Source organism: Amia ocellicauda, chromosome 21 (genome assembly GCF_036373705.1).
Source record: "Amia ocellicauda isolate fAmiCal2 chromosome 21, fAmiCal2.hap1, whole genome shotgun sequence".
Taxonomy (NCBI): Eukaryota; Metazoa; Chordata; class Actinopteri; order Amiiformes; family Amiidae; genus Amia; species Amia ocellicauda.
The window spans coordinates 4,497,579-4,512,315 of NC_089870.1; the positions used below are offsets into that span (position 1 = coordinate 4,497,579).

Genomic DNA, 14,737 nt, shown 5'->3' on the forward strand with positions numbered 1-14,737 from the left:
AATAATAAGGAACCCGCAGATTGCAGATATACATTGAACAAACACCCTGTTTCTCTTTTAAGGGGCACCTGGTTTTGGACCAGTGACCACTTGATCTGTTGTGAAATACTCCACCATTGAGCTATAGTGCATTGAATTGTAAAATAATGATCGTCATTCAATAACAAAGGCAGAGCTGGAAACCCTGCCATATCTAAGGAATGACTTTGGTGCAATCTTGACCAAGAATAAAATGTAAGCAACAGATTGAAGATACACATTGAACAAACACCCTAATTCTCTTGTAGGGGGCACCTGGATTTGAACCAGAGACCTCTTGATCTGCAGTCAAATGCTCTACCACTGAGCTATACCCCCTCCACTTGTAGAACACACGCTCACATGTATTAATGAAGATGAATATCAAAAGCCCTGCGTGAGGAACCAACATTATGAATGCCATTCACTACCATCAAACGAAAAGGCAACTTACTGTTTAAAGAACCTCATTTTACTCATAACAGCATGTTTTCGTAGGGGGCTCCTGGATTTGAAGCAGAGACCTCTTGATCTGCAGTAAAACGCGCCACCACTGAGCTACACTCTGTTCGATTGCAATAGAAACATTCTCATTAGATAACGAAGGCAGAGCTGGAAACCCTCCCACATCTAAGAAATCACATTGGTGTAATCTTGACCAAAAATAAATTGCAACCAGCAGATTGAAGACATACATGGAAAAAACATCTTGTATCACTTTTAGTGTGAATCTGAATTTGAAACAGAGGCCTCTTGATCTGCAGTTATATTCTCTACCATTGAGCTAACAATGCTCGTAAACATATCCTAATTAAGACGAACATCAAAAGACACGTGATGGAATTACATCACAAAAACCATCCACTTCCATTGAAGATAAAGCAATTCACAATTTGAAGAAGCACATTCGACTCATTACAGCATGTTTCCATAGGTGGCACCTGGAATTAAAGCATAGACCTCTTGCTCTGCAGTAAAATGCTGTATGAATGAGCTATTTACTCTGTACAATTGCAAATGAAACATTTTCATTATATAACAAAGGCAGAACTGGAAACCCTCCTTTATCTAAGGAATCACTATGGTGCAATTTTGATCAACAATAATAAGGAACCCGCAGATTGCAGATATACATTGAACAAACACCCTGTTTCTCTTTTAAGGGGCACCTGGTTTTGGACCAGTGACCACTTGATCTGTTGTGAAATACTCCACCATTGAGCTAAAGTGCATTGAATTGTAAAATAAAGATTGTCATTCAATAACAAAGGCTGAGCTGGAAACCCTGCCATATCTAAGGAATGACTTTGGTGCAATCTTGACCAAGAATAAAAGGTAACCAACAGATTGAAGATACACATTGAACAAACACCCAATTTCTCTTGTAGACGGCACCTGGATTTGAACCAGAGACCACTTGCTCTGCAGAAAAATGATGAATGAGTGAGATATTCACTCTGTTCAATTGCAATTGAAACATTCTCATTATATAACAATAGCAGAACTGGAAACCCTCCTTTATCTAAGGAATCACTATGGTGCAATTTTGATCAACAATAATAAGGAACCCGCAGATTGCAGATATACATTGAACAAACACCCTGTTTCTCTTTTAAGGGGCACCTGGTTTTGGACCAGTGACCACTTGATCTGTTGTGAAATACTCCACCATTGAGCAATAGTGCATTGAATTGTAAAATAATGATTGTCATTAAATAACAAAGGCAGAGCTGGAAACCCTGCCATATCTAAGGAATGACTTTGGTGCAATCTTGACCAAGAATAAATTGTAAGCAACAGATTGAAGATACACATTGAACAAACACCCTAATTCTCTTGTAGGGGGCACCTGGATTTGAACCAGAGACCTCTTGATCTGCAGTCAAATGCTCTACCACTGAGCTATACCCCCTCCACTTGTAGAAAACACGCTCACATGTATTAATGAAGATGAATATCAAAAGCCCTGCGTGAGGAACCAACATTATGAACGCCATTCACTACCATCAAACGAAAAGGCATCTTACTGTTTAAAGAACCTCATTTTACTCATAACAGCATGTTTTCGTAGGGGGCTCCTGGATTTGAAGCAGAGACCTCTTGATCTGCAGTAAAACGCGCCACCACTGAGCTACACTCTGTTCGATTGCAATAGAAACATTCCCATTAGATAACGAAGGCAGAGCTGGAAACCCTCCCACATCTAAGAAATCACATTGGTGCAATCTTGACCAAAAATAAATTGCAACCAGCAGATTGAAGACATACATGGAAAAAACATCTTGTATCACTTTTAGTGTGAACCTGAATTTGAAGCAGAGACCTCTTGATCTGCAGTTAAATTCTCTACCATTGAGCAAAACAATGCTCGTAAACATATCCTATTTAAGACGAACATCAAAAGACACGTGATGGAATTACATCACAAAAACCATCAACTTCCATTGAAGATAAAGCAATTCACAATTTGAAGAAGCACATTCTACTCATTACAGCATGTTTCCATAGGTGGCACCTGGAATTGAAGCATAGACCTCTTGCTCTGCAGTAAAATGCTGTATGAATGAGATATTCACTGTGTTCAATTGCAAATGAAACATTCTCATTATATAACAAAAGCAGAACTGGAAACACTCCTTTATCTAAGGAATCACTATGGTGCAATTTTGATCAACAATAATAGGCAACCCGCAGATTGCAGATATACATTGAACAAACACCCTGTTTCTCATTTAAGGGGCACCTGGTTTTGGACCAGTGACCTGTTGATCTGCAGTGAAATACTCCACCATTGAGCTATAGTGCATTGAATTGTAAAATAAAGATTGTCATTCAATAACAAAGGCTGAGCTGGAAACCCTGCCATATCTAAGGAATGACTTTGGTGCAATCTTGACCAAGAATAAAAGGTAACCAACAGATTGAAGATACACATTGAACAAACACCCAATTTCTCTTGTAGAGGGCACCTGGATTTGAACCAGAGACCACTTGCTCTGCAGAAAAATGATGAATGAGTGAGATATTCACTCTGTTCAATTGCAATTGAAACATTCTCATTATATAACAAAAGCAGAACTGGAAACCCTCCTTTATCTAAGGAATCACTATGGTGCAATTTTGATCAACAATAATAAGGAACCCGCAGATTGCAGATATACATTGAACAAACACCCTGTTTCTCTTTTAAGGGGCACCTGGTTTTGGACCAGTGACCACTTGATCTGTTGTGAAATACTCCACCATTGAGCAATAGTGCATTGAATTGTAAAATAATGATTGTCATTAAATAACAAAGGCAGAGCTGGAAACCCTGCCATATCTAAGGAATGACTTTGGTGCAATCTTGACCAAGAATAAATTGTAAGCAACAGATTGAAGATACACATTGAACAAACACCCTAATTCTCTTGTAGGGGGCACCTGGATTTGAACCAGAGACCTCTTGATCTGCAGTCAAATGCTCTACCACTGAGCTATACCCCCTCCACTTGTAGAAAACACGCTCACATGTATTAATGAAGATGAATATCAAAAGCCCTGCGTGAGGAACCAACATTATGAACGCCATTCACTACCATCAAACGAAAAGGCATCTTACTGTTTAAAGAACCTCATTTTACTCATAACAGCATGTTTTCGTAGGGGGCTCCTGGATTTGAAGCAGAGACCTCTTGATCTGCAGTAAAACGCGCCACCACTGAGCTACACTCTGTTCGATTGCAATAGAAACATTCCCATTAGATAACGAAGGCAGAGCTGGAAACCCTCCCACATCTAAGAAATCACATTGGTGCAATCTTGACCAAAAATAAATTGCAACCAGCAGATTGAAGACATACATGGAAAAAACATCTTGTATCACTTTTAGTGTGAACCTGAATTTGAAGCAGAGACCTCTTGATCTGCAGTTAAATTCTCTACCATTGAGCAAAACAATGCTCGTAAACATATCCTATTTAAGACGAACATCAAAAGACACGTGATGGAATTACATCACAAAAACCATCAACTTCCATTGAAGATAAAGCAATTCACAATTTGAAGAAGCACATTCTACTCATTACAGCATGTTTCCATAGGTGGCACCTGGAATTGAAGCATAGACCTCTTGCTCTGCAGTAAAATGCTGTATGAATGAGATATTCACTGTGTTCAATTGCAAATGAAACATTCTCATTATATAACAAAAGCAGAACTGGAAACACTCCTTTATCTAAGGAATCACTATGGTGCAATTTTGATCAACAATAATAGGCAACCCGCAGATTGCAGATATACATTGAACAAACACCCTGTTTCTCATTTAAGGGGCACCTGGTTTTGGACCAGTGACCTGTTGATCTGCAGTGAAATACTCCACCATTGAGCTATAGTGCATTGAATTGTAAAATAATGATTGTCATTAAATAACAAAGGCAGAGCTGGAGACCCTGCCATATCTAAGGAATGACTTTGGTGCAATCTTGACCAAGAATAAATTGTAAGCAACAGATTGAAGATACACATTGAACAAACACCCTAATTCTCTTGTAGGGGGCACCTGGATTTGAACCAGAGACCTCTTGATCTGCAGTCAAATGCTCTACCACTGAGCTATACCCCCTCCACTTGTAGAAAACACGCTCACATGTATTAATGAAGATGAATATCAAAAGCCCTGCGTGAGGAACCAACATTATGAACGCCATTCACTACCATCAAACGAAAAGGCATCTTACTGTTTAAAGAACCTCATTTTACTCATAACAGCATATTTTCGTAAGGGGGCTCCTGGATTTGAATCAGAGACCTCTTGATCTGCAGTAAAACGCGCCACCACTGAGCTACACTCTGTTCGATTGCAATAGAAACATTCCCATTAGATAACGAAGGCAGAGCTGGAAACCCTCCCACATCTAAGAAATCACATTGGTGCAATCTTGACCAAAAATAAATTGCAACCAGCAGATTGAAGACATACATGGAAAAAACATCTTGTATCACTTTTAGTGTGAACCTGAATTTGAAGCAGAGACCTCTTGATCTGCAGTTAAATTCTCTACCATTGAGCTAAACAATGCTCGTAAACATATCCTATTTAAGACGAACATCAAAAGACACGTGATGGAATTACATCACAAAAACCATCAACTTCCATTGAAGATAAAGCAATTCACAATTTGAAGAAGCACATTCTACTCATTACAGCATGTTTCCATAGGTGGCACCTGGAATTGAAGCATAGACCTCTTGCTCTGCAGTAAAATGCTGTATGAATGAGATATTCACTGTGTTCAATTGCAAATGAAACATTCTCATTATATAACAAAAGCAGAACTGGAAACACTCCTTTATCTAAGGAATCACTATGGTGCAATTTTGATCAACAATAATAGGCAACCCGCAGATTGCAGATATACATTGAACAAACACCCTGTTTCTCATTTAAGGGGCACCTGGTTTTGGACCAGTGACCTGTTGATCTGCAGTGAAATACTCCACCATTGAGCTATAGTGCATTGAATTGTAAAATAATGATTGTCATTAAATAACAAAGGCAGAGCTGGAGACCCTGCCATATCTAAGGAATGACTTTGGTGCAATCTTGACCAAGAATAAATTGTAAGCAACAGATTGAAGATACACATTGAACAAACACCCTAATTCTCTTGTAGGGGGCACCTGGATTTGAACCAGAGACCTCTTGATCTGCAGTCAAATGCTCTACCACTGAGCTATACCCCCTCCACTTGTAGAAAACACGCTCACATGTATTAATGAAGATGAATATCAAAAGCCCTGCGTGAGGAACCAACATTATGAACGCCATTCACTACCATCAAACGAAAAGGCATCTTACTGTTTAAAGAACCTCATTTTACTCATAACAGCATATTTTCGTAAGGGGGCTCCTGGATTTGAATCAGAGACCTCTTGATCTGCAGTAAAACGCGCCACCACTGAGCTACACTCTGTTCGATTGCAATAGAAACATTCCCATTAGATAACGAAGGCAGAGCTGGAAACCCTCCCACATCTAAGAAATCACATTGGTGCAATCTTGACCAAAAATAAATTGCAACCAGCAGATTGAAGACATACATGGAAAAAACATCTTGTATCACTTTTAGTGTGAACCTGAATTTGAAGCAGAGACCTCTTGATCTGCAGTTAAATTCTCTACCATTGAGCTAAACAATGCTCGTAAACATATCCTATTTAAGACGAACATCAAAAGACACGTGATGGAATTACATCACAAAAACCATCAACTTCCATTGAAGATAAAGCAATTCACAATTTGAAGAAGCACATTCTACTCATTACAGCATGTTTCCATAGGTGGCACCTGGAATTGAAGCATAGACCTCTTGCTCTGCAGTAAAATGCTGTATGAATGAGATATTCACTGTGTTCAATTGCAAATGAAACATTCTCATTATATAACAAAAGCAGAACTGGAAACCCTCCTTTATCTAAGGAATCACTATGGTGCAATTTTGATCAACAATAATAGGCAACCCGCAGATTGCAGATATACATTGAACAAACACCCTGTTTCTCATTTAAGGGGCACCTGGTTTTGGACCAGTGACCTGTTGATCTGCAGTGAAATACTCCACCATTGAGCTATAGTGCATTGAATTGTAAAATAATGATTGTCATTAAATAACAAAGGCAGAGCTGGAGACCCTGCCATATCTAAGGAATGACTTTGGTGCAATCTTGACCAAGAATAAATTGTAAGCAACAGATTGAAGATACACATTGAACAAACACCCTAATTCTCTTGTAGGGGGCACCTGGATTTGAACCAGGGACCTCTTGATCTGCAGTCAAATGCTCTACCACTGAGCTATACCCCCTGCACTTGTAGAACACACGCTCACATGTATTAATGAAGATGAATATCAAAAGCCCTGCGTGAGGAACCAACATTATGAACGCCATTCACTACCATCAAACGAAAAGGCAACTTACTGTTTAAAGAACCTCATTTTACTCATAACAGCATGTTTTCGTAGGGGGCTCCTGGATTTGAAGCAGAGACCTCTTGATCTGCAGTAAAACGCGCCACCACTGAGCTACACTCTGTTCGATTGCAATAGAAACATTCTCATTAGATAACGAAGGCAGAGCTGGAAACCCTCCCACATCTAAGAAATCACATTGGTGCAATCTTGACCAAAAATAAATTGCAACCAGCAGATTGAAGACATACATGGAAAAAACATCTTGTATCACTTTTAGTGTGAATCTGAATTTGAAACAGAGGCCTCTTGATCTGCAGTTATATTCTCTACCATTGAGCTAACAATGCTCGTAAACATATCCTAATTAAGACGAACATCAAAAGACACGTGATGGAATTACATCACAAAAACCATCCACTTCCATTGAAGATAAAGCAATTCACAATTTGAAGAAGCACATTCGACTCATTACAGCATGTTTCCATAGGTGGCACCTGGAATTAAAGCATAGACCTCTTGCTCTGCAGTAAAATGCTGTATGAATGAGCTATTTACTCTGTACAATTGCAAATGAAACATTTTCATTATATAACAAAGGCAGAACTGGAAACCCTCCTTTATCTAAGGAATCACTATGGTGCAATTTTGATCAACAATAATAAGGAACCCGCAGATTGCAGATATACATTGAACAAACACCCTGTTTCTCTTTTAAGGGGCACCTGGTTTTGGACCAGTGACCACTTGATCTGTTGTGAAATACTCCACCATTGAGCTAAAGTGCATTGAATTGTAAAATAAAGATTGTCATTCAATAACAAAGGCTGAGCTGGAAACCCTGCCATATCTAAGGAATGACTTTGGTGCAATCTTGACCAAGAATAAAAGGTAACCAACAGATTGAAGATACACATTGAACAAACACCCTAATTCTCTTGTAGGGGGCACCTGGATTTGAACCAGAGACCTCTTGATCTGCAGTCAAATGCTCTACCACTGAGCTATACCCCCTCCACTTGTAGAAAACACGCTCACATGTATTAATGAAGATGAATATCAAAAGCCCTGCGTGAGGAACCAACATTATGAACGCCATTCACTACCATCAAACGAAAAGGCATCTTACTGTTTAAAGAACCTCATTTTACTCATAACAGCATGTTTTCGTAGGGGGCTCCTGGATTTGAAGCAGAGACCTCTTGATCTGCAGTAAAACGCGCCACCACTGAGCTACACTCTGTTCGATTGCAATAGAAACATTCCCATTAGATAACGAAGGCAGAGCTGGAAACCCTCCCACATCTAAGAAATCACATTGGTGCAATCTTGACCAAAAATAAATTGCAACCAGCAGATTGAAGACATACATGGAAAAAACATCTTGTATCACTTTTAGTGTGAACCTGAATTTGAAGCAGAGACCTCTTGATCTGCAGTTAAATTCTCTACCATTGAGCAAAACAATGCTCGTAAACATATCCTATTTAAGACGAACATCAAAAGACACGTGATGGAATTACATCACAAAAACCATCAACTTCCATTGAAGATAAAGCAATTCACAATTTGAAGAAGCACATTCTACTCATTACAGCATGTTTCCATAGGTGGCACCTGGAATTGAAGCATAGACCTCTTGCTCTGCAGTAAAATGCTGTATGAATGAGATATTCACTGTGTTCAATTGCAAATGAAACATTCTCATTATATAACAAAAGCAGAACTGGAAACACTCCTTTATCTAAGGAATCACTATGGTGCAATTTTGATCAACAATAATAGGCAACCCGCAGATTGCAGATATACATTGAACAAACACCCTGTTTCTCATTTAAGGGGCACCTGGTTTTGGACCAGTGACCTGTTGATCTGCAGTGAAATACTCCACCATTGAGCTATAGTGCATTGAATTGTAAAATAATGATTGTCATTAAATAACAAAGGCAGAGCTGGAGACCCTGCCATATCTAAGGAATGACTTTGGTGCAATCTTGACCAAGAATAAATTGTAAGCAACAGATTGAAGATACACATTGAACAAACACCCTAATTCTCTTGTAGGGGGCACCTGGATTTGAACCAGAGACCTCTTGATCTGCAGTCAAATGCTCTACCACTGAGCTATACCCCCTCCACTTGTAGAAAACACGCTCACATGTATTAATGAAGATGAATATCAAAAGCCCTGCGTGAGGAACCAACATTATGAACGCCATTCACTACCATCAAACGAAAAGGCATCTTACTGTTTAAAGAACCTCATTTTACTCATAACAGCATATTTTCGTAAGGGGGCTCCTGGATTTGAATCAGAGACCTCTTGATCTGCAGTAAAACGCGCCACCACTGAGCTACACTCTGTTCGATTGCAATAGAAACATTCCCATTAGATAACGAAGGCAGAGCTGGAAACCCTCCCACATCTAAGAAATCACATTGGTGCAATCTTGACCAAAAATAAATTGCAACCAGCAGATTGAAGACATACATGGAAAAAACATCTTGTATCACTTTTAGTGTGAACCTGAATTTGAAGCAGAGACCTCTTGATCTGCAGTTAAATTCTCTACCATTGAGCTAAACAATGCTCGTAAACATATCCTATTTAAGACGAACATCAAAAGACACGTGATGGAATTACATCACAAAAACCATCAACTTCCATTGAAGATAAAGCAATTCACAATTTGAAGAAGCACATTCTACTCATTACAGCATGTTTCCATAGGTGGCACCTGGAATTGAAGCATAGACCTCTTGCTCTGCAGTAAAATGCTGTATGAATGAGATATTCACTGTGTTCAATTGCAAATGAAACATTCTCATTATATAACAAAAGCAGAACTGGAAACACTCCTTTATCTAAGGAATCACTATGGTGCAATTTTGATCAACAATAATAGGCAACCCGCAGATTGCAGATATACATTGAACAAACACCCTGTTTCTCATTTAAGGGGCACCTGGTTTTGGACCAGTGACCTGTTGATCTGCAGTGAAATACTCCACCATTGAGCTATAGTGCATTGAATTGTAAAATAATGATTGTCATTAAATAACAAAGGCAGAGCTGGAGACCCTGCCATATCTAAGGAATGACTTTGGTGCAATCTTGACCAAGAATAAATTGTAAGCAACAGATTGAAGATACACATTGAACAAACACCCTAATTCTCTTGTAGGGGGCACCTGGATTTGAACCAGGGACCTCTTGATCTGCAGTCAAATGCTCTACCACTGAGCTATACCCCCTGCACTTGTAGAACACACGCTCACATGTATTAATGAAGATGAATATCAAAAGCCATGCGTGAGGAACCAACATTATGAACGCCATTCACTACCATCAAACGAAAAGGCAACTTACTGTTTAAAGAACCTCATTTTACTCATAACAGCATGTTTTCGTAGGGGGCTCCTGGATTTGAAGCAGAGACCTCTTGATCTGCAGTAAAACGCGCCACCACTGAGCTACACTCTGTTCGATTGCAATAGAAACATTCTCATTAGATAACGAAGGCAGAGCTGGAAACCCTCCCACATCTAAGAAATCACATTGGTGCAATCTTGACCAAAAATAAATTGCAACCAGCAGATTGAAGACATACATGGAAAAAACATCTTGTATCACTTTTAGTGTGAATCTGAATTTGAAGCTGAGACCTCTTGATCTGCAGTTAAATTCTCTACCATTGAGCTAACAATGCTCGTAAACATATCCTAATTAAGACGAACATCAAAAGACACGTGATGGAATTACATCACAAAAACCATCCACTTCCATTGAAGATAAAGCAATTCACAATTTGAAGAAGCACATTCTACTCATTACAGCATGTTTCCATAGGTGGCACCTGGAATTGAAGCATAGACCTCTTGCTCTGCAGTAAAATGCTGTATGAATGAGCTATTTACTCTGTTCAAATGCAAATGAAACATTTTCATTATATAACAAAGGCAGAACTGGAAACCCTCCTTTATCTAAGGAATCACTATGGTGCAATTTTGATCAACAATAATAAGGAACCCGCAGATTGCAGATATACATTGAACAAACACCCTGTTTCTCTTTTAAGGGGCACCTGGTTTTGCACCAGTGACCACTTGATCTGTTGTGAAATACTCCACCATTGAGCAATAGTGCATTGAATTGTAAAATAATGATTGTCATTAAATAACAAAGGCAGAGCTGGAAACCCTGCCATATCTAAGGAATGACTTTGGAGCAATCTTGACCAAGAATAAATTGTAAGCAACAGATTGAAGATACACATTGAACAAACACCCTAATTCTCTTGTAGGGGGCACCTGGATTTGAACCAGAGACCTCTTGATCTGCAGTCAAATGCTCTACCACTGAGCTATACCCCCTCCACTTGTAGAACACACGCTCACATGTATTAATGAAGATGAATATCAAAAGCCCTGCGTGAGGAACCAACATTATGAACGCCATTCACTACCATCAAACGAAAAGGCATCTTACTGTTTAAAGAACCTCATTTTACTCATAACAGCATGTTTTCGTAGGGGGCTCCTGGATTTGAAGCAGAGACCTCTTGATCTGCAGTAAAACGCGCCACCACTGAGCTACACTCTGTTCGATTGCAATAGAAACATTCCCATTAGATAACGAAGGCAGAGCTGGAAACCCTCCCACATCTAAGAAATCACATTGGTGCAATCTTGACCAAAAATAAATTGCAACCAGCAGATTGAAGACATACATGGAAAAAACATCTTGTATCACTTTTAGTGTGAACCTGAATTTGAAGCAGAGACCTCTTGATCTGCAGTTAAATTCTCTACCATTGAGCTAAACAATGCTCGTAAACATATCCTATTTAAGACGAACATCAAAAGACACGTGATGGAATTACATCACAAAAACCATCCACTTCCATTGAAGATAAAGCAATTCACAATTTGAAGAAGCACATTCTACTCATGACAGCATGTTTCCATAGGTGGCACCTGGAATTGAAGCATAGACCTCTTGCTCTGCAGTAAAATGCTGTATGAATGAGCTATTTACTCTGTTCAATTGCAAATGAAACATTTTCATTATATAACAAAGGCAGAACTGGAAACCCTCCTTTATCTAAGGAATCACTATGGTGCAATTTTGATCAACAATAATAAGGAACCCGCAGATTGCAGATATACATTGAACAAACACCCTGTTTCTCTTTTAAGGGGCACCTGGTTTTCGACCAGTGACCACTTGATCTGTTGTGAAATACTCCACCATTGAGCTAAAGTGCATTGAATTGTAAAATAAAGATTGTCATTCAATAACAAAGGCTGAGCTGGAAACCCTGCCATATCTAAGGAATGACTTTGGTGCAATCTTGACCAAGAATAAAAGGTAACCAACAGATTGAAGATACACATTGAACAAACACCCAATTTCTCTTGTAGAGGGCACCTGGATTTGAACCAGAGACCACTTGCTCTGCAGAAAAATGATGAATGAGTGAGATATTCACTCTGTTCAATTGCAATTGAAACATTCTCATTATATAACAAAAGCAGAACTGGAAACCCTCCTTTATCTAAGGAATCACTATGGTGCAATTTTGATCAACAATAATAAGGAACCCGCAGATTGCAGATATACATTGAACAAACACCCTGTTTCTCTTTTAAGGGGCACCTGGTTTTGGACCAGTGACCACTTGATCTGTTGTGAAATACTCCACCATTGAGCAATAGTGCATTGAATTGTAAAATAATGATTGTCATTAAATAACAAAGGCAGAGCTGGAAACCCTGCCATATCTAAGGAATGACTTTGGTGCAATCTTGACCAAGAATAAATTGTAAGCAACAGATTGAAGATACACATTGAACAAACACCCTAATTCTCTTGTAGGGGGCACCTGGATTTGAACCAGAGACCTCTTGATCTGCAGTCAAATGCTCTACCACTGAGCTATACCCCCTCCACTTGAAGAACACAAGCTCACATGTATTAATGAAGATGAATATCAAAAGCCCTGCGTGAGGAACCAACATTATGAACGCCATTCACTACCATCAAACGAAAAGGCATCTTACTGTTTAAAGAACCTCATTTTACTCATAACAGCATGTTTTCGTAGGGGGCTCCTGGATTTGAAGCAGAGACCTCTTGATCTGCAGTAAAACGCGCCACCACTGAGCTACACTCTGTTCGATTGCAATAGAAACATTCCCATTAGATAACGAAGGCAGAGCTGGAAACCCTCCCACATCTAAGAAATCACATTGGTGCAATCTTGACCAAAAATAAATTGCAACCAGCAGATTGAAGACATACATGGAAAAAACATCTTGTATCACTTTTAGTGTGAACCTGAATTTGAAGCAGAGACCTCTTGATCTGCAGTTAAATTCTCCACCATTGAGCTAAACAATGCTCGTAAACATATCCTATTTAAGACGAACATCAAAAGACACGTGATGGAATTACATCACAAAAACCATCCACTTCCATTGAAGATAAAGCAATTCACAATTTGAAGAAGCACATTCTACTCATTACAGCATGTTTCCATAGGTGGCACCTGGAATTGAAGCATAGACCTCTTGCTCTGCAGTAAAATGCTGTATGAATGAGCTATTTACTCTGTTCAATTGCAAATGAAACATTTTCATTATATAACAAAGGCAGAACTGGAAACCCTCCTTTATCTAAGGAATCACTATGGTGCAATTTTGATCAACAATAATAAGGAACCCGCAGATTGCAGATATATATTGAACAAACACCCTGTTTCTCTTTTAAGGGGCACCTGGTTTTGGACCAGTGACCACTTGATCTGTTGTGAAATACTCCACCATTGAGCTATAGTGCATTGAATTGTAAAATAATGATTGTCATTAAATAACAAAGGCAGAGCTGGAAACCCTGCCATATCTAAGGAATGACTTTGGTGCAATCTTGACCAAGAATAAAAGGTAACCAACAGATTGAAGATACACATTGAACAAACACCCAATTTCTCTTGTAGAGGGCACCTGGATTTGAACCAGAGACCTCTTGCTCTGCAGAAAAATGATGTATGAATGAGATATTCACTGTGTTCAATTGCAAATGAAACATTCTCATTATATAACAAAAGCAGAACTGGAAACACTCCTTTATCTAAGGAATCACTATGGTGCAATTTTGATCAACAATAATAGGCAACCCGCAGATTGCAGATATACATTGAACAAACACCCTGTTTCTCATTTAAGGGGCACTTGGTTTTGGACCAGTGACCTGTTGATCTGCAGTGAAATACTCTAGCATTGAGCTATAGTGCATTGAATTGTAAAATAAAGATTGTCAATAAATTACAAAGGCAGAGCTGGAGACCCTGCCATATCTAAGGAATGACTTTGGTGCAATCTTGACCAAGAATAAAATGTAAGCCACAGATTGAAGATACACATTGAACAAACACCCTAATTCTCTTGTAGGGGGCACCTGGATTTGAAGCAGAGACCTCTTGATCTGCAGTCAAATGCTCTACCACTGAGCTATACCCCCTGCACTTGTAGAACACATGCTCACATGTATTAATGAAGATGAATATCAAAAGCCCTGCGTGAGGAACCAACATTATGAATGCCATTCACTACCATCAAACGAAAAGGCAACTTACTGTTTAAAGAACCTCATTTTACTCATAACAGCATGTTTTCGTAGGGGGCTCCTGGATTTGAAGCAGAGACCTCTTGATCTGCAGTAAAACGCGCCACCACTGAGCTACACTCTGTTCGATTGCAATAGA

At 39.1% G+C, this 14,737-nt stretch overlaps 12 non-coding genes across 12 annotated transcripts; all 12 read right to left on the reverse strand.

Moving 5' to 3' along the window:
* Nucleotides 1–285: 285 nt before the first annotated feature.
* Nucleotides 286–357, reverse strand: trnac-gca (transfer RNA cysteine (anticodon GCA)). The gene has a single exon. It is a non-coding gene; the product is annotated as a tRNA-Cys (tRNA).
* Nucleotides 358–1,858: 1,501 nt separating this feature from the next.
* Nucleotides 1,859–1,930, reverse strand: trnac-gca (transfer RNA cysteine (anticodon GCA)). Its single transcript has one exon. It is a non-coding gene; the product is annotated as a tRNA-Cys (tRNA).
* A 1,502-nt stretch (nt 1,931–3,432) lies between these two features.
* On the reverse strand, nt 3,433–3,504 carry trnac-gca (transfer RNA cysteine (anticodon GCA)). Its single transcript has one exon. It is a non-coding gene; the product is annotated as a tRNA-Cys (tRNA).
* Nucleotides 3,505–4,552: 1,048 nt separating this feature from the next.
* trnac-gca (transfer RNA cysteine (anticodon GCA)) lies at nt 4,553–4,624 on the reverse strand. Its single transcript has one exon. It is a non-coding gene; the product is annotated as a tRNA-Cys (tRNA).
* Nucleotides 4,625–5,673: 1,049 nt separating this feature from the next.
* Nucleotides 5,674–5,745, reverse strand: trnac-gca (transfer RNA cysteine (anticodon GCA)). The gene has a single exon. It is a non-coding gene; the product is annotated as a tRNA-Cys (tRNA).
* Nucleotides 5,746–6,794: 1,049 nt separating this feature from the next.
* trnac-gca (transfer RNA cysteine (anticodon GCA)) lies at nt 6,795–6,866 on the reverse strand. The gene has a single exon. It is a non-coding gene; the product is annotated as a tRNA-Cys (tRNA).
* A 1,047-nt stretch (nt 6,867–7,913) lies between these two features.
* Nucleotides 7,914–7,985, reverse strand: trnac-gca (transfer RNA cysteine (anticodon GCA)). Its single transcript has one exon. It is a non-coding gene; the product is annotated as a tRNA-Cys (tRNA).
* Nucleotides 7,986–9,033: 1,048 nt separating this feature from the next.
* On the reverse strand, nt 9,034–9,105 carry trnac-gca (transfer RNA cysteine (anticodon GCA)). The gene has a single exon. It is a non-coding gene; the product is annotated as a tRNA-Cys (tRNA).
* Nucleotides 9,106–10,154: 1,049 nt separating this feature from the next.
* Nucleotides 10,155–10,226, reverse strand: trnac-gca (transfer RNA cysteine (anticodon GCA)). Its single transcript has one exon. It is a non-coding gene; the product is annotated as a tRNA-Cys (tRNA).
* Nucleotides 10,227–11,273: 1,047 nt separating this feature from the next.
* Nucleotides 11,274–11,345, reverse strand: trnac-gca (transfer RNA cysteine (anticodon GCA)). Its single transcript has one exon. It is a non-coding gene; the product is annotated as a tRNA-Cys (tRNA).
* Nucleotides 11,346–12,847: 1,502 nt separating this feature from the next.
* trnac-gca (transfer RNA cysteine (anticodon GCA)) lies at nt 12,848–12,919 on the reverse strand. Its single transcript has one exon. It is a non-coding gene; the product is annotated as a tRNA-Cys (tRNA).
* Nucleotides 12,920–14,421: 1,502 nt separating this feature from the next.
* trnac-gca (transfer RNA cysteine (anticodon GCA)) lies at nt 14,422–14,493 on the reverse strand. Its single transcript has one exon. It is a non-coding gene; the product is annotated as a tRNA-Cys (tRNA).
* Between the last annotated feature and the right edge of the window lie 244 nt (nt 14,494–14,737).